Source organism: Dendropsophus ebraccatus, chromosome 1 (assembly GCF_027789765.1).
Source record: "Dendropsophus ebraccatus isolate aDenEbr1 chromosome 1, aDenEbr1.pat, whole genome shotgun sequence".
In the NCBI taxonomy this organism is placed as follows: domain Eukaryota; kingdom Metazoa; phylum Chordata; class Amphibia; order Anura; family Hylidae; genus Dendropsophus; species Dendropsophus ebraccatus.
In genome coordinates, this window is record NC_091454.1 from 44,920,365 (window position 1) to 44,942,392 (window position 22,028).

The 22,028-nt window shown below is 48.9% G+C and overlaps 1 protein-coding gene across 4 annotated transcripts in view; it reads right to left on the reverse strand.

Annotated features, from left to right (window-relative positions):
- The window catches only part of STING1 (stimulator of interferon response cGAMP interactor 1), a 127,741-nt gene that overhangs the window by 67,594 nt on the left and 38,119 nt on the right, over positions 1 to 22,028 (reverse strand). The window contains exon 1 of one of the 4 annotated variants that reach the window (XM_069970031.1): positions 1,877 to 1,940. The exons of 2 other annotated variants lie outside the window; for them this stretch is intronic. The gene's annotated coding sequence lies outside the window, so the exon portion shown is untranslated. Of the gene's footprint in view, positions 1 to 1,165; positions 1,204 to 1,876; positions 1,941 to 22,028 lie in introns of those variants that run through there. One more of the 4 variants, XM_069970041.1, reaches the window with a different exon arrangement.

The following is a 22,028-nucleotide window of genomic DNA, read 5'->3' on the forward strand; positions in this document are numbered from 1 at the left end:
GACCCTAATGCTACGTTTACACAGAGCGATTATCGGGCGAATTTAGCGATAACGATCGAATTCGAATGATAATCGTACGTGTAAACGCGGCCAACGATCGAAAAATCGTTCATTTTGATCTTTTAACATGTTCATAAATCGTCGTTCGATCGCAAAAAATTCGCCGATCGTTCCGTGTAAACAGTCGTTCACTGATTTTACCTATGTGTGAGATAGGCTTAACAGATCGCAATACGATCTCAAAACAAATTTTCTGTACGATATATCGTTCCATAACGCTGATCGTTATAAAAAAAAATCGTTATTTCGAAATCGTGAATCGCTGTGATTGGTTGCTTTGAGCAACATGGAGAATCTTACCATTAGAAAGCTTAAAGGGGTAGTGCGGCGCTAAAAAATTATTCACAGAATAACACACATTACAAAGTTATACAACTTTGTAATGTATGTTATGTCTGTGAATGGCCCCCTTCCCCGTGTCCCACCACCCCCGCCCGTGTACCCGAAAGTGTGTGGTGCATTATACATTACCTGATCCGTGTCGAGCCCGTCCGCCATCTTGTGCCAAACGTCATCTTCGGACGGACGGACGAATCCCTGCCGCCGCCCCCCCTCTGCCGCGTCATAACTGTGCTCAGCGATTGGCTGAGCACAGTTATGCTCAGCCAATCGCGGCTGAGCGGCTGATGACGCCCAGTATCATATCTTTGGCACTTCTACTCCCATCATTCAGTCTCCTCACTTCAAGTAAAGCTACCATCACATCCTATTGCAGCATCACCCATTCCTCAGTTATATTCAAGTCTGCCTCAATCCTGGTTGCATCCAGAGAGACTGTTGCTATTGGTTACCTCCGTTATAATAAACGCACAACTACCGTTGTTTCTGAACCCTGGCATTGGTCTAGTTATTGGTGCCTTGACTAGGGACAACGAAGAATTGCTCGGGCCCCGCATGGTCAGGATCCAGTGGGTTAGTCAGCTCCCCTCGTGCCAATACCGTGACCTAACATCTGGCAACTGGCTACCCGGGTCCTACCCAGTACCACCACCTACTACTACCCTTAGCGGGAGGCCCCAGCGCACAGCAAAAACCAGCCCTGTAAAAAATATCCTTCATTCTAATCCACAGATAAAATCATAAATCCATAGATATCCATAGGTACCTTAACAGAGGAGTCATTGTCTCTGCTCCATGCTGCTTGTACCTGTGAATTAGGAGGCGGGGCTTCCTGGTCCATCCATCCAGCATGAGCCCCAGTGTAATGATATTTTATGGCTAAGGTTAGAGACGGGTGTCATCAAGGGCAATATTCCCTCGCTTCAGCTACTGCTGAGTGGAATGGCAAGTGAGCTGAGCAACGTTCAAGCAAAGTTGGCCAAACCGAAAACTTAACACAGGAATGTCGGTACCTTATGGTGTGTTTACACAGAGAGATTTATCTGACAGATCTTTGAAGCCCAAACAAGGAACAGACTATAAACAGAGAACAGGTCATAAAGAAAAGGCTGGGATTTCTTCTCTTTTTAAATCCATTTCTGGCTTTGGCTTCCAAAATCTGTCAGATAAATCTGTCTGTGTAAACGCACCATTAGTCAAATGCATGGTCTCCAAACTGTGGCCCTCCAGCTGTTGCAAAACCACAATTCCCATCATGCCAGACAGCTAAAGCTTTGAATTTTGCTGTCCAGGCATGATCAGAAAAGTAGTATTGCAAGAGCTGGAGGACCGCAGTTTGGAGACCCATGGTCTATCGTAAAATATCATATTAACTCTAGTGGAACAGTTAGTGTACATTCACATGAACATCTGTTGCAGATTTTATGCAATATTAAGAAATTTTGTTATATTGGTTTATACAGTATCAGATTAGTACAGTTACATCCAGTGACTCAAGTCGGGAGTCTTCTCTGATCAGTCATTCATTTTTTCTTTCCAATCAGGCCAGGCCATCTTGAAGACTACTCCCAGTCATAAATTCTTTATCCTGAATCTGCGAGAGAAACAATTTAGTTTCCTTGCTCCAGCACATATAGTAGTTAAAGAGGTTGGCCACTTTATAGTAAAATAGGTCAGTACAAAGTATTAGTAAGTGTACTTGATGTATATACTGACAGGAGCTTCTTGCGTACCTCATAGAGCTAAAATCAGACTCCCCTCCTCCAGGCTGGACGGCCCTGCTCGGTTTTGTTTCAGTCCACAAAATGGCTGACATGGAGGAGCATGTGACCATGCCCTGTCCACTGTGTCCTCCATAGACATATACAGGCTCAGTGGTGGACACTGGGGTGTAGGGCATGGTCACATGATCCTCCATGTAAGCAATCTTATGGACCAAAACACCACAGAGCAGGGCAGCCCAGCCTGGAGGAGGGGAGTCTGATATTAGCTCTGTGAGGTACACAGGGAGCTGCTGTCAGTATATACAGTGAGTACACTTACTAATACTGTACACTGAGCAATTTTACTATAAAGTGGCCAACCCCTTTAAGTAGAGATGAGCGAACCTCAAGCATGCTCGAGTCCATCCGAACCCGATCGTTCGGCATTTGATTAGCGGTGGCTGCTGAAGTTGGATAAAGCCCTAAGGCTTTATCCATTGTCATTGGCTGTATTCATGTTTTCCAGGCAACCTTAGAGCTTTATCCAACTTCAGCAGCCACCGCTAATCAAATGCCGAACGCTCGGGTTCGGATGGACTTCAGCAAGTCTGGTGAAATTTTTTATTAAAGTACTGTATTGCCCCCCAAAAGTTATAAAAATGCTTATAAAGTGCTTTTTTCCTGCTCTTACTACTGCATCAAGGTTTCACTTCCTGGATAAAATGGTGATGTCACGACCCAACTCCTAGAGCTGTGCGGGCTGTGGCTGCTGGAGAGGATGATGGCAGAGGGATGCTCAGTGTCCCTCCAGTGCCCTGTGTCCCTCAGTGTCCCCCTACCATCATCCTCTCCCGCAGCCACAGCCCGCACAGCTCTGGGAGTCGGGTTGTGACATCACCAGGAAGTGAAGCCTTGATGCAATAGTAAGTGCAGGGAAAAAGCATGTTATGTGCATTTACAGTAATAAGTGTATATTGGTGATTTGTATAACTTCTCAGGGGCAATACAATACTTAAATAAAAATTTTCGGTGGACTTCTCCTTTAAGGCCTCCCCTCCAGGTTGCCTTTAGTATTATTAAAGTGACTCTGTACCCACAATCCGTCCCCCCCCCCCCCAAACCACTTGTACCTTAACCCCTTAAGGACGGAGCCCAAAATGGCCTTAAGGACCAGAGCAAATTTCAGCAATATGACCTGTGTCACTTTATCCATTAATAACTTTGGGATTCCTTTACCTATCCGGCCGATTCTGAGATTGTTTTCTCGTGACATGTTATACTTTATATTTCTGGAAAAATTGAGTCGATACTTGCAGCCTCTCTTTATGAAAACCCCCAAAATAACGTGAAAAATTGAGAAAAATTGCATTTTTCTAACTTTGAAATTTTGTGCTTGTAAGGAAAATGGTTATGCCACATAAATTAGATATGAAATAGCATTAGCAATATGTCTACTTTATGCTGACAGCATTTATTAAACTTTCGTTCAACTGTTTAAGACAGTAGAAAGCTTCAAAGTTTAGCAGCATTTTTTCAAATTTTCATAAGAATTTCAAAATCTGATTTTTCAAGGGACCAGTTCACGTTTGACGTGTATTTGAGGGGGCTGCATATTATGAAGCCCCACAAAGCACTCCACTTCAGAAACTGCACCCCCCAAACTGTTCAAAATCAATTCCAGCAAGTTTTTTAACCCTTTAGGTGATTCACAGAAATCAAAGCTAAGAGTGTGAGAAAATTGAAAATTTCAATTTTCTTTGTAGAAATGATACTGTGATCCAATCTGTCTCATAATAGAAAACCTATTTCTAGAGAAATGCTCCCCAATTTTTATTGCCCCGTTTCTGCAGTTTATAGAAATATACAATATGTGGCCCTATAGCGCTATTTGATGCAACCACAAGCCTCAGATGTAAAGGAGCGCCTAGTGAATTTTGAAGCCTCCTTACAATTGGCCAATTTTCAAAGTACCACTTCTGGTTGGCAGAGGCTCTGGGGTGCCAAAACCTAACAAACACCCCTAAAGGGATACCATTTAGAAATAGGAAACTACACCCCTTAAGGAATGTAAAAAGGGGTATAGTGAGCATATGGACCCCACGTGTGACAGACACAATGTGCCGGGAAATTGAAAAAAAAAAATTTTTTACACTAAAACTTGGTCTAGCCTTAAATTTTTCATGTTGATAAGTAGTTAAAAGGAAAAAAAACCATACAACTTGTAGAGAAATTTCCCCCGAGTACAAAAATACCCCATATGGGGACATAGTGTATCATGCGGGCGCAGGACACGCCTCAAAAAGGAAAGAGCCCCATTTGGCTTTTGGAAGCTGAATTTGGCCAGAATGGAGGACGAAGGCCATGTCAGGTTTGCAGAGCCCCTGTGCTGTCAAAACAGTGGAAACCCCCCACAAGTGACCCCATTATGGAAACTACACCCCTCAAGGAATGTAACAAGAAGTATATTGGGCATATGGACCCCACTGGTGACAGACACAAATGTGGAACAATGTGCCGTGAAAATGAAAAATTTTATTTTTTACACTAAAACGTTGGTGTAACTTTGAATTTTTCATGTTCACAAGGGGTTAAAAGAAAAAATGAACCCCTAGTCATGTAGAGCAATTTACCCCGATTACAAGAGTACCCCACATGTGGACACAAAAGGCAAAGCCCGCGCACGGAAAGCCTCCAAAGGGAAGGAGCGCAATTTGGATTTTGGAAGCTGGATTTGGCCAGAATGGAGGACGAAGGGCTCTCAGAGCCCCCGTGCTGCCAAAACAGAGGAAAACCCCCACAAGTGACCCCAACGAACTCAGGAATCTGTGGCTCGTACGGGGTGGGGTCACTTGAGAGGGCTTGTGGGGCTTCCTGGGGCGGCGCCTTGGGGGCTTATCATCACTAAATGATGATGACAATGAGGAAGAAGAGGAAGGCAGAAGTAACAAGGGATCTTCCTCTTCTCCCTCACTGGTTGTCTCAGTATCGGAGGCAATCCAGGTGAATGCCTCCTCAGCCGAGAACAACCTGTGGCCATTTTTTTTTTCATTTGGGTGCCTTCACACACGGGATCCGCAGTTGATTTCACGCTGTGGATTTGCAGCGAAATACAGCGTCAGTTCATCCCTATGAGAATACATACACGCAGCGGGAATGACATCCCGCTGTGTGTATGTAAGTTAACCCCCCCCACCACCATCCGGAGCATACATCCCCATTCCAGCTTGCTTCGGGGGTTCCCAGCGTCTGCTCATCCCACGCAGCCACTGATTGGCTGAGCGGGACATCCTGCCGAGAACCCCTGAAGCAAACCGGAGTAGGGAGCAGGTGATGTATGCTCCGGCCGCCGGGGGGTTAATTTACATACACACAGCGGGATGTCATTCCCGCTGCGTGTATGTATTCTCATATGGATGCACTGACACTGGATCCACTGCGAATCCACATTGTGAAATCCGCCGCGGATCCGGTGTGTGAAGGCACCCTTAGAGGGGTGTGTAAGTGTTATGCTTTTACATGTGAAAGTGTTAGTGTGTGTGTTTTATGTACTGTTTTTACATTTTATTTGTGTTTTTGACTTTTTTTTTTTTTTTTTACTTGGGGGGCAGAAAAAAAAGAAAAACAGCAGAGGGTAGAGGGTGAAAGGACAGAGGGCAGAGGAGAGGGTGGCAGAAGAGGAGAGAGGGTGGCAGAAGAGGAGAGAGGGTGGCAGAACGGAGGGGAGAGGGTGGCAGGAGAGGGGAAGCAGGACGGAGGGGAGAGGGTGTCAGGAGAGGGGTAGCAAGACGGAGGGGAGAGGGTGGCAGCAGAGAGGGGAGAGGGTAAGAGGAGAGGGCGGCAGCAGAGAGGGGAGGATGGATGCCGGGAGGATGGGTGGGTGCCTGGAGGGAGGAAGGGAGGGAGGGAGGGTGCCAGAAGGAAGGGAGGGTGGGTGCCCGAAGGAAGGGAGGGAGGGTGTCCGAAGGAAGGGAGGGAGGGTGCTCAAAGGAAGGGAGCCTGGAGGGAGGGTGCCCGAAAGGGGGAAACTTGGAGGAAGGGGGCCCGGAGGGAGGGAGGGTGCCTGGAGGGAGGGTGCCTGGAGGGAGGGAGGGTGCCGGGTGGGTGCCTGCCTGGAGGGAGGGTGCCGGGTGGGTGCCTGCCTGGAGGGAGGGTGCCTGGAGGGTGGGAGGGATGGAATGGGTGCCAGGAGGGAGGAATGGGTGCCTGGAGGGTGGGAGGGGTGGAAGGAATGGGTGCCTGGAGGGTGGGAGGGGTGGGAGGAATGGGTGCCTGGAGGGTGGGAGGGGTGGGTGCCTGGAGGGTGGGAGGGGTGCCTGATGGGTGGGAGGGAGGGAGGGAGGGGTGCCTGATGGGTAGGAAAAAAAGGGAGGGGTGCCTGATGGGTGGAAGGGAGGGGTGCCTGATGGGTGGGAGGGAGGGGGGGGAGGGGTGCCTGATGGGTGGGAGGGAGGGGGGGAGGGGTGCCTGATGGGTGGGAGGGAGGGGGGGATGGGTGCCTGATGGGTGGGAGGGAGGGGGGGATGGGTGCCGGATGGGTGCCTGATAGGTGGGTGGGAGGGTGCGAGGGATGGGTGCCGGATGGGTGCCGGATGGGTGCGATGGATGGGTGCTTGATGGGTGGGAGGGAGGGATGGGTGCCTGATGGGTGGGAGGGTGCCTGATTAGGGTACCTGGAGGGTGGATGGGAGCACGGAGCGGCGGCAGCGGCATGGAGCGGCGGTGGGAAGGAAAAGTAAGCGGCGGCGGCGGCAGCATGGAGCGGCGGTGGGGAGGAGGAGGAAGCGGCGGCGGAGAGGAGGAGGAAGCAGCGGCAAGGAGGAGCAGGTACTGGGGAGGGAGAGGCGATCGGGCAGGGGGGAAGAGGAGAGAGCACACCAGAGATCGGAGGAGAAGGGGGACCGCACAGGCAGCACAGCGGGAGGAGGCGCCCGGCAAACTCCAGGACGGCACCGGGCGCCGGGCACAGGGGTCATCACTCCCATCATCACCTTCTCTGCCGCTGATTCTCAGCTAGCAGAGAAGGTGATGATGAGAGTAGTCGTATAGATCGCCCATAATTGGCCGGCTGGTGATTACCAGCCAATCACGGGCGATCGGGGGCCGGCACCCACGGGCAGATGATGCCCAGGCACAGCTGTGATTAGTGCTGTCTCGGACAGCAGCAATCACAGCTCATTGCCGGGGCCCGGTTCCGGAAATAGAGGAGATTGCTGAGATTGGCCGATGAGAAGTCATCGGCCAATCACAGCGATAGTCGTCACGGGGGGCAGGGAAACTGCCCCCTACGTGACACAGGAAGATGCCTGCTGATAGAATCAGCAGCCATCTTCACCGGAGCGCCGCGCGTTTAAAGGGCCGGCGTACCGGTACGTCATGGGTCCTTAAGTGACAGTGATCCATGAAGTACCGCTACGTCATGGGTCCTTAAGAGGTTAAAGAGTCACTGTAGTATTTTTTTTTTCCAGAAATCAATAGTCCAGGCGATTTTAAGAAACTTTGTAATTGGGTTTATTAGCCAAATATGCCATTATCTGCATGTAAAAAGCCTTTTCCCAGGTCCCACCCTCCTTCCTCTTTTCCATCCACTGCAAAAAATCAGAAAATTGTGACTTGTTGCATCAGACTTACCCTGTTCTAGGGAGAGGGGAGGGGGGAGGAGGAAGGAGGGAGTTAGCTGACAGCAGAAAGCAGATAACAGAGAGCTGGGTGACAGCTGTAATCTGAGCTCAGACAGGTCAGTGGTGATTGTCTCAGGAGATTGGGTGAGGTATTTGTGTAGATTAACTCTTTGTTGTCCTGTTTTGGTCTTTTCTTTAGCTCTCTCCATAGGAGAACAATGAAGACAGGGGGGAGAGCTTTAAACTGCTCTTTCATGATAAAAATGCATTTTTTGGCTAATAAACCTAATTACAAAGTTTCTTAAAATCGCCTGGACTATTGATTTCTGCAAAAAAAAATCCACGAAAGTGACACTTTAAGATACCTGCTTTTAATCCAAGATCTGTCCTGGGGTCTGTTTGGCAGGTGATGCAGTTATTGTCCTGAAAAACAACTTTTAATTTTGCAGCCCCGTGCCCAACGGCCGTGGCTTGGAGTATCTGTGCCCTAACTTTGCACCACCCCTCCGTCCCTCCTCTCCACGCTCTTAACCTTTTTTTTACTCCTCTGCAGGGAAAACTAAACAGGTGTCTTAACGATCCAGCCCATGTGCCGTGCTGATACAGCTGATGAATGCCTGGAGCATTCCTAATGATGAGGAGGGTGGGGAGGAGGGACAGAGAGGTTGTGTCAGCCTAATGCATACACAATCTAGGCCACGGTCGGTTGAGACAGGGCTGCCAGTTTAAAAGATGTTTTTTAGGACGATAACTGCATCACCTGCCGAACGGACTCCAGGACAGATCTTGGATTAAAAGCAGCTATCTGAGTGGTTTGGGGGGGGGGTCAGATTGTGGGTACAGAGTCACTTTAACTCCTTTGCTGCCAGGATGCCCCTAGTGTTAAGAGTTAACCCCTGCCCCCTTCAAGATGCCCCTAGTATTGTAGTGAACCCCTCCAGGATACCCCTGCTGCCTGGATGCCCTTAGTATTATAGTTAATCCCTTCCCCTCCAAGACGCCCCGAGTAATGTAATTAACTAATGCCCCCTTCAGGATGCCCCGGGTATTGTAGTTAACCCCTCCCTTTTCCAGGATGCCCTTGGTATTATATTTAACCCCTCCACTGGCAGGATGCCCCTATTAATATATAACCCCTCCACTGCCAGGATACCCCTAGTAATGTATATAACCTCTCCACTGTCATGGTGCCACTAGTAATGTATATAAGCCCTCCACTGTCATGGTGCCCCTAGTAATTTATATAACCTCTCCACTGCCAGGGTGCCCCTAGTAATATATATAAGCCCTCCACTGTCATGGTGCCCCTAGTATTGTAGTTAACCCTGCCCCTCCAGGATTCTCCTAGTATTGTAGTTAACGTCTACCCCCTCCAGGATTCCACTAATATAACCCCCTCCCCCTTGCATGCACCTAGTATATTAAACAACCCCCCCTCCCAGGAACCCCTTGCATTGTAATCAACCCCTCTGTTCCCAAAGTTACTCCCCTAGTCTGTGGCAATTCCGAGTGAAAAAAAAGAAAAATATACGTACAGGATCTAGGATTTCCCTCCAGATTACCTGCTCCTGTACAGTAGTGAGTGGCGATGCGAACATAGTAAATGGTATACAAATACATGTAAAGGACTTTATTTGCTGTAGGACAGACCATGTGGTTTATGTGATCCTATGCCAATGTGGTAGATTTTATGTAGGTCAGACTAAACGAGCATTACACGTGCGGATAAAAGAACACTTTTATTCTATCAGATCGGGATCTGGTGCTCCTAGACTAATTCAGCACATGAGAGAAGTACACGCCGGTAATATGTCAAATGTAAAAATTGCCGGGATACAAAGGGTGTTCCTGTGTAATAGCTGTGATAGGTCCTGTGCTTTGCTTAAAGCCGAAACTTTAGGGTGCCTTCACACGTACCGTATCGCTGCGTATTTATCGCACAAAACGATTTTTGTGGTGTTAAACTTGTCTGTGAAAATCATGTCCAAATCAAAACTCGCATGTAAAAATCGCACCAAACTCGCATGTAGTAATACACATACATTGACTTGATAGCAATCAGTATCACTGTGGATTTATGTGCGAGAAACTGACAGCGATAAATACGCAGCGATACGGTACGTGTAAAGGCACTCTAATGGATCTTACGGACTGAGGCTGAAGGGCCCGGCGGTCTAAATGATAAGGTGGACCGTAGCTTTCTATTATGGCTATCGCAGCGTACTATTGTTTTCAATATATATATATATATATATATATATATATATCAATATCATGTTTGTTACGTCATTATTGTTGGGAGTATTTATACAGGGATGACATAACTAAGGGGGAGGGGTCTGTTGAAGCGCAGCCGCGCGAAACAAGCTTGTAACCTGCACCTACCTGGCATCTGCCCAGTGTGTGTCCATGTGTTCTAAATAAAGAAACCTGCACCAGTATCTTCATCAAAGAGTGACACTACTTTCTGTTTGTTTGATAACTATGTAAGGAGACCCCACACCGGCTGGAGCTTGCTTTGGGGGCTCCCGCCGTCTGGACAGCCAATCAATCCCACTCAGCCAATCAGTGCGCTGTGGCTGGGAACCCCCAAAGCAAGCCAGAGCATGGTGCAGGTACAGTATGCTCCAGCCGGCGGGGGGTTAACAGGGCTGTCAGTTACATACTCGCAGTGGGATGTCAATCCCGCTGGAAGTATGTCTTTTTATAGAAAGTACAGGCAAGGGGTGCAGCGAGAAATTTTGTACCAGTAATAGGATGTTATACGACCAGAAATCAGCTATTTAGCAGGTTTGGCAGGTTTTTACACTTACACTGTTTACCATGTAAGTTCAAGAATGTGATTTTAATAGCAAATACAAAAAAAAATACTAAATATGTTTATTATTTTTCTATATATGTATATGCGTGCATGTTTGTGTATATATATCTATTTGTTTTTAGTTTAAAAAAAAAAAAACAGGAAAAGGGGAGTCGTTTAAACTTTTATTAGTCGATGGATTTATTTCTATTTTAAAAAACATATTTAATACACCCCCCACCCCCCGGGACATCCATATACAATACCATGATTGCCATGGCCGTATGCATGTTTTCCAGGACTCCCTAGGGCTGCTTCCAACTTCTTATGCCACTGATAATCAAATGCAGAGAGTTCAGGTTCAGGCAAACTCAAGCATGCTTGAGGTTTGTTTCACGCAATCATTTTATCTCGTTTCTTGCTGTGCACTGTGCGACAAAATATTATGTATGAATTCAAGATTATTTGATGTTTGAGAAATGCTTTTTCAATTTCTCTCACAAAACTGATCTGTACTATGTGCGGTTCTGCCACACTGGTAGCTGATAGAAATCCAGGAAGTGAAAAAATGGCCCCTGTGCCAATTCACATTGTATCCTGCTCCCACTGCTCTCTCACCTTAGGAGACAAATATTCCATGCTTCTGCCTCACATTGTGTGTGTTTGCTGAGATCAGGCTGATGATGCAGACAGGGGGCAGGGAGTGATCTCCCAGGAGGCTTGGCTGGATCGCCCAATCCCGAGTTATTCCCCATCTCTGACCGGCCAGAAGCAGGTGTTGCACTGATTTCTCTGATTGTGCAGAAGTGTGCAGTGAAATTAGGGCTGTGTTTACACATGTTGGAGTGTCATTGCAGTACTGCAGCGTGTTCACAAAAATGATGCTAAACGGCAGAGAGGATCAGAGCCTTATTGTGGGGCTCAATTTCAAAGATAAAAGATGCTTGATCATAATATGTGCGTGGAAATGAAAAGAAAAAAAATTCTAAAAGTTTTACTTTATTCCAATATCAGCGTTACAGGTAGAGAATACAGCGTGCTGTGTGGTATTACAGGTAGAGAATACAGCGTGCTGTGTGGTGTTACAGGTAGAGAATACAGCGTGCTGTGGGTCATACAGGTAGAGAATACAGTGTGCTGTGTGGTGTTACAGGTAAAGAATACAGTGTGCTGTGTGGTGCTACAGGTAGAGAATACAGCGTGCTGTGTGGTGTTACAGGTAGAGAATACAGTGTGCTGTGTGGTGTTACAGGTAGAGAATACAGTGTGCTATGTGGTGTTACAGGTAGAGAATACAAAGTGCTGTGTGGTGTTACAGGTAGAGAATACAGTGTGTTGTGTGGTGTTACAGGTAGAGAATACAGCGTGCTGTGTGCTGTATCTTAGGGGGGAAGAGTATAACATGCCTGCTGCTCTTATAAAACAAAACAAAAAATTCTAATCACTGTACTGATACTGTGGTGTCCCAGCACAGGGTGCTGTCCCTTGGCACCTGAGCAAGTAACTCCCTCAGGTTAAATATTCACCATACACACAGAAACACTGGTAACAATGGCAGATCCCTGTAATATAGAGGTCAGCCATAGTGATATAGAGGGGTCACTGTGGGTGTGGGGGCATGCCATAGCACACACATATACACACAGCCTGCTGAAGCCATAGCACACACACACACACACAGCCTGCTGCTGCCATAGTACATACACACACATACACAGCCTGCTGCAGCCATAGCGCACACACACACACACACACACACACACACACACACACAGCCTGCTGCAGCCATAGCACATACACAGCCTGCTGCAGCCATAGCACACACACACACACACACACACACACACAGCCTGCTGCAGCCATAGAACATACACACACACATACACAGCCTGCTGCTGCCAAAGCACACACACACACACACACACAGCCTGCTGCAGCCATAGCATACACACACAGCCTACTGCAGTCATAGCACATACACAGCCTGCTGCAGCCATAGCACACACACACACAGCCTGCTGCAGCCATAGCATACACACACAGCCTACTGCAGCCATAGCACATACACAAACACAGCCTGCTGCAGCCATAGCGCGCACACACACAGCCTGCTGCAGCCATAGCACACACACACAGCCTGCTGCAGCCATAGCACACACACAGCCTGCTGCAGCCATAGCACACACACAGCCAGCTGCAGCCATAGCACACACACACAGCCTGCTGCAGCCATAGCACATACACACTCACAGCCTGCTGCAGCCATAGTACATTCACACACATACACAGCCTGCTGCAGCCATAGCATACACTTACAGCCTACTGCAGCCATAGAGCGCACACACACACACACACACACACACACACACAGCCTGCTGCAGCCATAGTACATACACGCACATACACAGCCTGCTGCAGCCATAGCATACACTTACAGCCTACTGCAGCCATAGCACACACACAGCCTACTGCAGCCATAGCACACGCACACACACAGCCTGCTGCAACCATTGCACATACACACGCACAGCCTGCTGCAGCCATAGTACATTCACACACATACACAGTCTGCTGCAGCCATAGAGCGCACACACACACACACACACACAGCCTGCTGCAGCCATAGTACATACACGCACATACACAGCCTGCTGCAGCCATAGCATACACCTACAGCCTGCTGCAGCCATAGCACACACACACACACAGCCTGCTGCAGCCATAGTACATACACACACATACACATCCTGCTGCAGCCATAGCACACAGACACACACTGACACACACACACACACACACACACACAGCCTCCTGCAGCCATAGTACATACATACATACACACATACACAGCCTGCTGCAGCCATAGCATACATACACAGCCTGCTGCAGCCATAGCACATACACACACAGCCTGCTGAAGCCATAGCGCGCGCGCGTGCACGCGCGCACACACACACACACACAGCCTGCTGCAGCCATAGCATACATACACACACAGCTTCAGCCATAGAACACTGAAGAAAAACATCACATTGAGGACAGAGGTTACTGCTGCACTACTTATGTCTTCTTCTCCTCCTCCTTTATATTACACAGGATATCTTCATATTACACTGCTGCTCATATACAGTCATCCAGCATCCAGGGAGAGAACAGCACAGACCTCCCCCACACAATGGACTCTTTCAGCTCAGAAACTGCCAAATAGTGATCAACAACTTCTAAATTGTTCTAAGATTGTTTTTGAAAGCTGGAGTCGGAGTCGGTACATTTTTTCCGGCTCCAACTCCACAGCCCTGCACTCCCAGGAGGGTTTAGATAGCCCCTGTAGGAGGAGTTATCTCAACTTTCAGCACCTTATTCTTCTGTGAAGATTTGTACTGATCCACTGTGCTGTCATCACATGTATTGTTTGCACTAAATTCATCTCCACTAAAGTATCCTATTTTTGCATTAGGCATTGGACTCTGATTTACTCTTTGACCACCTGCACCTACACACCTCTGTATACTTGGGCTATCCTCTTTTTCTGTGCTGTGGTGGTGCCAACAGTCCGGGGTGGGTCTAACACCACTCCAGGCTACTACGACAAGTGCCCAAGCAGGGCCGGCCTTAGGGGTGTGCGAGCAGTGCGGCTGCACAGGGCGCTGTGCACTCCCGGCAGGAAGGGGGCGCCACCTGCGTCCCCCTGAGGCCATAAATCCGTCCCTGCCTCTGCACAGCAGCCGAGGAAGCTCTTCTCCCCGGACATGTGACTGCAGCCTGGCCCCCATCCCCGCCCCCCACAGCGTCTCCCAGCTCACAGAGGCCCATAACCCCGCCCCCTCCCCCGACGGAGACACCAGCAGGGTGATCCTCCACTCTACCTGCTTCTCCTCATGGGCAGAGACATCCTCCACTACTGCTGCAGTGTGACTGTGAGTATATCTATCTCTGTCTGTGTGTGTTAGTGCTCTGTGCGGTAGGACAACAACTCCCAGCATGCCCCTGTGTGATAGGACAACAACTCCCAGCATACTCCTATGTGGCTCTGTGTGGTAGGACAACTCCCAGCATACTCCTATGTGGCTCTGTGTGGTAGGATAACAACTCCCAGCATACTCCTATGTGGCTCTGTGTGGTAGGACAACAACTCCCAGCATACTCCTATTTGGCTCTGTGTGGTAGGACAACAACTCTCAGCATACTCCTGTGTGGTTCTGTGTGGTAGGACAACAACTCCCAGCATGCTCCTGTGTGGCTCTGTGTGGTAGGACAACAACTCCCAGGATGCCCCTGTGTGGTAGGACAACAACTCCCAGCATGCCCCCATGTGTTGCTCTGTGTGGTAAGACAACAACTCCCAGCATACTCCTGTGTGGCTCTGTGTGGTAGGACAACAACTCCCAGCATGCTCCTGTGTGGCTCTGTGTGGTAGGACAACAACTCCCAGTGGTGGTATGTGTATATGTGACTGTATGTGTGTCTGTGTTTGCAGGATATATATACTGTGTGTCTGTATGTGTCTGTGTAAGCAGTATATACACTGTGGGAGAGATTCATCAAACATGGTGTAAAGTGAAACTGGCTCAGTTGTCCCTAGCAACCAAAGAGTCTGTGAGGAATGAGAGGTGGAATCTGATTGGTTGCTAGGGGGGACTGAGCCAGTTTCACTTTACACCATGTCTGATGAATCTCCCCCGTGTGTCTGTATGTGTATATGTGACTGTATCTGTCTGTGTAAGCAGTATATATACAGTGTGTGTCTCCAAGAGATAGGCTTGGGATGGGCTACAATCAGCCGGGGGGGGGGGGGGGGGGGGGGGCACCAAAAGAATATTCTGCACAGGGCGCCATCTACCCTAAGGCCGGCCCTGTGCCCAAGTGACCCTTAACTCCCCCAAGGCGCCGGCTACCAGCCACCACAATACTGGGGACAGCTTTATGAGGGGATCTGTGTACCGCCTCTCACACAGCCCACCCTGTGCCCTATGAAATTCAGCTCTCACTGTCACAGCTGCAGCAGCTCCTCTTCAGTCCCATCCTGCACATCATAAAGTGACACCTCCAGCTGCTGGAGCACATCCATGTGCTCCTCTATCTCCTGCTCCTTATCTCACCATTATTCATGTGCTGCTTTACCTCCTCCTCTCCTCACACAGAGCCATGAAGGTTACCTCACCACCACAAAGGAGAGGAAGGGGGCGGCTGTCAGCAGCATGATCCCGGACATGTGACTGTGCTGAGGGCAGCGGGAGCTAGTAAAAACAGGCCATCCTAAAGTGGGCTAAAGAGTAGCAAAGGTGAATGCCTCTGTGATAGGTGCCAGCCGCCCCCTTACAGATCACTGCTCCAATCAACGCACACAGAGAGGTTGGAGGACACATGAATCTCTGCTGCATCACCCATGTACTGTACAGTATTTTACATGCTCTGAAGCTTCTCATCTTATGTGAACCATATAGACAGGGCCGCCATCAGGAATTTCGGGGCCCCATACAACCAAAGTGTCTGGGCCCCCCACATTAATAATAAAAAAAAATTGTGTGTTCGACCCACGCCTTGCTGGGAGGTATAATTTGGTTCAGATCAATTCTAGAGAACTGGCTCATATACCCCATTTTCCCCAGTGGCTTAAAATGTAACCTCTGTTATACAGTTATAAAATTGTAGAAACTAAATGTGAACAAGGTGCAATTCAAATAGACACTTACTTGTATAGCTGCCTCTTGTGCTCTGTATGCAGTGCATTATATTCACCCTTGCAACGTACAATTTATAGTGTGTCTACAAGCCCAGCGGGGCTCATTATGATGGAGACTAAAACTTTTACAAGAGTGGGGTAGGGGTTCCCCTGTATTCAGAATGCTGGTGAGTACTAGGCAATGCCCCGTTTGGGGTTATTGAATTTCGAGGGTCTGGGGGGCTGTTTGATTTGTATATGTTCACCAATATCCCCCCCCCCCCCCCCCCCCCCCCCCCCCCCCCCCCCCCCCCCCCCCCCCCCCCCCCCCCCCCCGGTATGCTCACTAACATAGAATATGTTGATGAGGCTAATATAATGAGGCTGTTCCATGTTAGTGAGCATATACAAATCACCCCCCCCCCCCCCCCCCAGGCAGACTAGTTTAGCTCACCCAAGCCAGTGATAGCGAATACATGGCAGTGAGAACGCTTTCTAGGAGATCCTGTTTGTGCAGCAGAGGTGTCTTTATCCTGCTCTGCATAGACCCTCGTAATTCAATAATCCCAGACGGGGCATTGCCTAGCACTCAACAGCATTCTGAATACAGGGGAACCCCTACCCCACTCTTGTATAAGTTTTAGTCTCCATCATAATGAGCCCCGCTGGGCTTGTAGACACGCTATAAATTGTACGTTGCAAGGGTGAATATAATGCACTGCATACAGAGCCCAAGAGACAGCTATACAAGTAAGTGTCTATTTGAATTGCACCTTGTTCACCTTTAGGTTCTACAATTTTATAACTGTATAACAGAGGTTACATTTTAAGCCACTGGGGAAAATGGGGTATATGAGCCAGTTCTCTAGAATTGATCTCACACACAGACACCAGCACACATGTATACAGACACCAGCACACATGTATACAGACACCAGCACACATGTATACAGACACCAGCACACATGTATACAGACATACAGACACCAGCACACCAGGGCACGATGAAGTTTGAACTTCTGCAACCTGGAGAAATCACCTGATATCACCTGCAGTCCTATGTAACACCACATAACACAGTGGTATCTCTGAGTACAGATAATGTAGTAGATTTCACCTGCAGTCCTATGTAACAGCACAGATAACACAGTGATATCTCAGAGTATAGATCATGTAGTAGATGTCACCTGCAGTCCTATGTAACAGCACAGATAACACAGTGATATCCCTCTGAGTACAGATAATGTAGATGTCACCTGCAGTCCTATGTAACACCACAGATAACACAGTGATATCTCTGAGTACAGATAATGTAGTAGCTGTCACCTGCAGTCCTATGTAACACCACAGATAACACAGCGATATCTCTGAGTACAGATAATGTAGTAGTCACCTACAGTCCTATGTAACACAACAGATAACACAGTGATATCTTTGAGTACAGATAATGTAGTAGCTGTCACCTCGGGGCGCCCCTACTAAATGATGTTCTACAAAATAAGAAAAGTGTCATACAGTGACTCACAGGTGATGTCTTCTTTGATCTGAGCCGTCACTTTCCCTTTTCCTCTCCATCCGGCCCAGGCCTCCATGATGATTCCTTCCAGATACGTTTCATCCCCTTAGAACCTGCGAGACAAACAATTTAGGCTCCGCCCATTTCTAGCAACTTCCTTTCCTTTCTCCCCCCTGTAGGCTCCCATAGTAACTGCGCTGTGTGGGATGCCCCCTGTATGTAGGATTCCCTGCTGTGCCCCCATGAGCTAATAATGCCCCTAGAGGTACCCCCATGAGCTAATAATGCCCCCAGAGGTGCCCCCATGAGCTAATAATGCCCCTAGAGGTGCCCCCATGAGCTAATAATGCCCCTAGAGGTGGCCCCCATGAACTAATAATGCCCCCAGAGGTACCCCCATGCACTAATAATGCCCCCAGAGATGCCCCCATGAACTAATAATGCCCCCAGAGGTGCCCCCATATACTAATAATGCCCCCAGAGGTGTCCCCATATACTAATAATGCCCCCAGAGGTGCCCCCATATACTAATAATGCCCCCAGAGGTGTCCCCATATACTAATAATGCCCCCAGAGGTGCCCCCATATACTAATAATGCCCCCAGAGGTTCCCCCCATGAGCTAATAATGCCCCCAGAGGTGCCCCCATACACTACTAATGCCCCCAGAGGTGCCCCCATACACTACTAATGCCCCCATACACTAATAATGCCCCCAGAGGTGCCCCCCATACACTAATAATGCCCCCAGAGGTGCCCCCATATACTAATAATGCCCCCAGAGGTGCCCCCATATACTAATAATGCCCCCAGAGGTGCCCCCATATACTAATAATGCCCCCAGAGGTGCCCCCATACACTAATGCCCCCAGAGGTGCCCCCATACACTAATAATGCCCCCAGAGGTGCCCCCATATACTAATAATGTCCCCAGAGGTGCCCCCATATACTAATACTGCCCCCAGAGGTGCCCCCATATACTAATAATGCCCCCAGAGGTGCCCCCATACACTAATAATGCCCCCAGAGGTGACCCCATACACTAATAATGCCCCCAGAGGTGCCCCCCATATACTAATACTGCCCCCAGAGGTGCCCCCATACACTAATAATGCCCCAGAGGTGCCCCCATACACTAATAATGCCCCCAGAGGTGCCCCCCATATACTAATACTGCCCCCAGAGGTGCCCTCATATACTAATAATGCCCCCAGAGGTGCCCCCATACACTAATAATGCCCCCAGAGGTGACCCCATACACTAATAATGCCCCCAGAGGTGCCCCCCATATACTAATACTGCCCCCAGAGGTGCCCCCATACACTAATAATGCCCCCCGAGGTGCCCCCATATACTAATACTGCCCCCAGAGGTGCCCCCATATACTAATACTGCCCCCAGAGGTGCCCCCATACACTAATAATGCCCCCCGAGGTGCCCACATACACTAATACTGCCCCCAGAGGTGCCCCCCATACACTAATAATGCCCCCAGAGATGCCCACATACACTAATAATGCCCCCAGAGGTGCCCCCATATACTAATACTGCCCCCAGAGGTGCCCCCCATATACTAATACTGCCCCCAGAGGTGCCCCCATATACTAATAATGCCCCCAGAGGTGCCCCCATACACTAATAATGCCCCCAGAGGTGCCCCCATATACTAATGCCCCCAGAGGTGCCCCCATATACTAATAATGCCCCCAGAGGTGCCCCCATACACTAATAATGCCCCCCGAGGTGCCCCCATATACTAATACTGCCCCCAGAGGTGCCCCCATATACTAATACTGCCCCCAGAGGTGCCCCCATACACTAATAATGCCCCCCGAGGTGCCCACATACACTAATACTGCCCCCAGAGGTGCCCCCCATACACTAATAATGCCCCCAGAGGTGCCCCTAAAAAAACAAACATCCTACTCACCTAATCCGCGCTGTGGCTGCAGGCAGCAGCTCTCCTCCTCCTCTTCTGGCTCCATCTTGTGAGCCGCAGGGACGGGACTTCCGGCAGGCGTGATGACGTCACATGATCACGCCTGCCGGAGAGGTCACGTCCCGGCCTCCCATAGGCTGCTGGTATGAAGTGCCGGCAGCCTATGGGAGAGAATACAGGAGGAGGACGCTGACAGGTCCTTCTCCTGTATTCTGATCGCTTTAATGTTCCGCCCGCTCAATGTGCGGGCGGAACATCAAAGCGATCAATGCATCCGGAGAAGCTGCGCGGCCGCAGCTTCTCAGGATGCTCAGAAACAGGTGGCAAGGGGGGCCGTGCGGGCCCCCCTAGCGTAGCGGTGGGGGGCGGCGGCCGGCGGGCCCGCCGGGCCCCCCCCCCCCGTGTCTCTTAGGGTCCGGGCCCCATACGGCAGTACCACTTGTACTGCCCTATCGGCGGCCCTGCATATAGATATTAGTCCGTCTAAAATGTGTTAGGATTAGTGATGAGCGAGCACTAAAATGCTCGGGTGCTCGTTACTCGAGACAAATATTTCCCGATACTCAAGTGCTCGTTTCGAGTAACAAACCCCATTGAAGTCAATGGGAAACTCGATCATTTTTGCAGGGGACCAAAGCTCTGCACAGGGAAGGTTGTGTGAAAACCTGGAAACCTCAGGAAATGATGGAAACACCACAGAAATAGACAGGAAAACAGCAGGGGCAGCATGCATGGATGCCTCTGAGGCTGCCTAATCACACAATTACGCCAAATTCTGGGCAACAGCCGGGTGGTGGCCCTCAATACAATTTTAGAACATGTTAGAAAACACCCAACTAGGTGCAACTGGGAGGACTTTTGGTGTAGTCTATGGAGTCTGTGTGTACAAGGTACCAGGTGCTGTTTGTTTTAGAGCACCTGTTACACTGCACACTGCACATCCAAGATAGGTGTAGCTGCACTACAGGTCCCAGCAAGCCAAGATGCTGCACCAAAAATGAGAACTGGGGGGACTTTTGGTGTAGTCTATGGAGTCTGTGTGTACCAGGTGCTGTATGTTTTAGAGCACCCGTTGTACTGCACACTGCACAGCCAGGATAGGTGTAGCTGCACTACAGATCCCAGCACACCAAGGTACAGCAGCAGCAACAATGAGTACTGAGAGGACTTTGGGCAATTTCCTTGGGGTCTATGTGGGCCATGTGCTGTCCCCTTTCTGGCACCAAGATGGCGGTAGTTGCATTACATGTCCCAGCCAACAGCCAAGAGGAGGCCAAAGAAAATGTAGTTGTAGCCCTTAGGACATTTGGGTTCTTTGTGGATGATTCCTGCCTAACAGACACTATTATTCCCACCCTAACACTCTCCCTGACAGACAGCAGCTCTCTCCCTAAGCTCATCCAGCCTGCAAGCATCTGAAGCAAGCATCACAAGATCTGGATCTTATATGCCCAGGTCATCTGATCTGGCCAGCCAATCGCTGCTATCGACATGTAGGGTTCCCACGTGATGCTACATGCTCCCAAAGACTCTCCTGCATGATGATTGGCTGAGAAAAAGCCGCCAAACATGCAGGAAGAGGAAGATGCCATTGTCTCGAGTATCGCGAGATGCTCGTCCGAGTAAGGAGCACCATCGAGTACCCTAATACTCGAACAAGTACCAAGCTCGGACGAGCATGCTCGCTCATCTCTAGTTAAGATTAAGAACATATATAATAACCCTATTGGCATCTACCTAGGGATTTTACATGACCTGAGAGCACTTATTAAAAGTACAATGGATACACCACAGTACATCTTATTTGATACCTTAAAACATCCTAAAAAAAAAATAAACATTTTTACTTTAGACATGAATGTAAAGCTGTACTCCAGCGGGGAAAAAAAAAAACATTCTTTTAAATCAACTTGTGTCAGAAAGTGCCAGTTTATAATTTACTTCTATTAAAATATCTCCAGTCTTCCAGTACTTATCAGCTGCTGTATGTACTGATGGAAGTGGTGTATTCTTTCCAGTCTGACACAATGCTCTCTTCTGCCATCTCTGTCTGTGACAGGAACTGTCAAGAGCAGTAGTAAATCCCCATAGAAAACCTCTCCTGCTGTCGACAGTGGAAAGAATACACCACTTCATTCAGCAGCTGACAAGTACTGGAAGACTGGAGAATTTTTAACAGAAGTACAGTAAATTTTTTCACTGGAGAACCCCCTTAACAAACGTGGGCGTACATTTACGCTCTCGCTGCCTGGGCCTGCCAGTAAATGTACGCCCTGCCAGGGTCCCGGGCGTTTAAGTGTAAGGGTACTATTACACGGTCGCTCCATGTAATAAATACAACGATCAGCCGATGACAACAATCATCGGCTGATCGTTAATATAGGTTTGTACC